Raw genomic sequence first — 2,919 nt, forward strand, 5'->3', positions numbered from 1 at the left:
TTTTTTTTGGTTTTTCGAGACAGGGTTTCTCTGTATAGCCCTGGCTGTCCTGGAACTCACTTTGTAGATCAGGCTGGCCTCGAACTCAGAAATCCTCCTGTCTCTGCCCCCCAAGTGCTGGGATTAAAGGCATGTGCCACCATGGCCCGGCTTATAGATTACATTTTTATAATGACAACTAAAACATAGTGAATATTCAAATTGCTGGTACGCACATTTTGTGTGTGTGTATGTGTATGTATGTGTATGTGTGTGTGTGTGTGTGTGTGTGTGTGTGTGTGTGTGTGTGTTCAGTTGAAATGGAGTTATGCAACATTTGATATTAATGCTCTTCCAAATAGTCATAAATCCCCAATTAAACCTCCATGCCAGTCACAGGAAACACCCTTCTAGCTCTTAATTGGTGGTAAAGGCAACTCCAAGAGACAAACAAAACAATGCGCTCTATTGTCATTGTCCTTGGTTACCTCCCAGATGTGAGCAGGGCTTAGATGAATTAAGCAGGAACTGATCAGGAAACCACTTCTCAGGAGTAGCTCTCATGGTGTCAGAAGACATTTATGCAAACTGCTAAGAATTAGTTGCTTAGAAAAATATGCCCAGCGGAACAATAGAAGCAAGATTCTCTTGGGGGTGACCAACAGCTATCTCATTGGATTTATGGCCCAGGCAACAGGAAATCCATGCATAGTGTTGTTAACATAGCCAAGGGCCTGTGGCTGGAGAGGTCATGGAGCCTAGAGAAGACCTACTATACTACAAAGGATGAAAGGACAAGGAATAGGGAGGGGTTCAGGATCTCAGATGAAATAACAAGGGGACTCAGGTGTATATGTAAATCAAGATTAATTGTATGCACATATGAAATTATCAGAGTATAAATAAGATGATTTTTACAGTAAACAATATTATACTTAAGAATAACATATAAACATCTGTTTATATATCTAAGCATTTGACCAGTTTTAATACCATAAGGCATATTCAAATTGTAAATAAAATTAATGTTTTTGTTTAAATTTACATATGAAAGATGTGATTCCAGCCTTTCATTCATTTGGGAAAGTTGTTCTCTCACGATTAAAAGGTACGATGTATGGAGTTGTTATTACAATGCAACCATGCTGCAGTCCTGTTTGGAAGACATCGTGTAACAAATGCTTCTATTAACCTACTTATATTTTAGGGAAGTCTGCAGTTCAGATATTTAATGAGTGGCCCCCAAATGGTCCAGTTCAGAAGCCAATTCTACAACAAGACAGAGGTGAGGATTCACATTGAACACACCTTCTGTTAGTCATGGCTCAAGTCAGCCACTGGGCCACATGTTGCTTCAGATATGTGCGAAAGAAGGAAATTGCAAAAGTGTTCTCTTGGTACTTAGCTTTCACATGCTACCTCAAGGATTTTATAGCACGCACAGGATGAAACAAGTATGGGACAGGGTGTCCACAACCACTTCCTATTTGTATCATGGATGGTGAGTCAAAAATTGTCAAAAATTTCAATGGAAGTGAAAAAATGCGGTATATATTTGGAGAAATTACAGTGAGATTTATACAAGCTGTTTCATTGATCCACCAGACATTTATTCTGTCACCATCAATGTCAAATAATAAGTGGCAGAAAAGTAGTTACCATGGGAAATTTCTGTCTGATGGATGGGATGTGATATAAAGATATCGATTGACTGAGGATCCCATCAGCATCACTGCCTTCACTATTGTAAAGAATAAAATTAAATAGAAGTGTCTTGTTGACTATAGTTTACATTTCTTTATTCAGTGGATGATTTTGAAATCAAATCCTTTGGAATGGGTCTAGATAGACTACGTTGCCTTAATAGCTGTGCCTTTCCAAACCCATATGCTTGGTCATATACAATTTTATGCTCCTAAAATTTAGAGACAACTGTGTCTGAGACCAATGTTAGAAACAACCTAACCCATTGCTGACTGTGCCTCTAGTGCTTGTGGAGCAGGGCCATAGGGAAGTCTTTCAAAAATATTAAAATAAGCAAAATAAGAGGAGCATCATGTACTCCATCTCTCAAAGTCACAATGTAAAATAGATTCTCACAGAAGAAGAGGATATTCCATTAAAATCTGCAGAAATCAGTGCCTTGCAAGAATAAAAGAAGTCAATCATAAAAGCAGCTTGGCTTGATAGGGTCTATTTCTCTTTGACCCCTCAGACCAGGGCCCCTTTTCTCCGTGCTCTGAAGGGAAATTTACAGAAAGTATTCTGGACAGGGGTGTTAAATTCCAGCCTGTCTATACTCCAGAGAAAGTTCAGACACTGAGTTGTCACAAGAACCTTCCTCTGTGGTGGCTTCCCTGTGGGCTTCGTAATTTCCCTCGCTCTGGGAGTCATTTCCCCACTCCCTGGAGTCCCTGCTTACTAATCTTATCCTATCTTCCAGACTTCCTGGAGTCCCTTCAAGCCTACATTTGAAATCTTTTCCGTTAATCTCTCCTATGATTCCCTGTCTTACCTGAGATCTGTGATGTATTTCTTATAAATGCACTAATAGGGATGATCTAGTGCAATGTCTCCTAAATAGTTTGGAATCTTAGAGTAGAATCTTGACCAGTTTTGCCTTGTCTAAATAAAGTAACAGGTAGATTGTGATACTGACCATTCGGGATGGCAGACTTTAAAAAAAAATATACAGAGTCAAATTAATTAATTTTCCTTACAATTCTGTCCCCTCAAAAATTACAGCATATTGAGATGGATGTTTAAACATTCTAGCTGGATATCAATAAACACCAAATGTATTTAACTCCTATACTTTGTTCTTGCTTTAGGCTCCATGAAAAATTGAGTGGTCTCCTCAGGGAGTTAAAATTATCTGCAGAGAAGACAGCAATTCCATTTGGACATCCACTTGAAACTCTGTGGTTATTTCCTTAAAAT

This window comes from Mus pahari, chromosome 12 (genome assembly GCF_900095145.1).
Source record: "Mus pahari chromosome 12, PAHARI_EIJ_v1.1, whole genome shotgun sequence".
NCBI classification, from domain to species: Eukaryota; Metazoa; Chordata; class Mammalia; order Rodentia; family Muridae; genus Mus; species Mus pahari.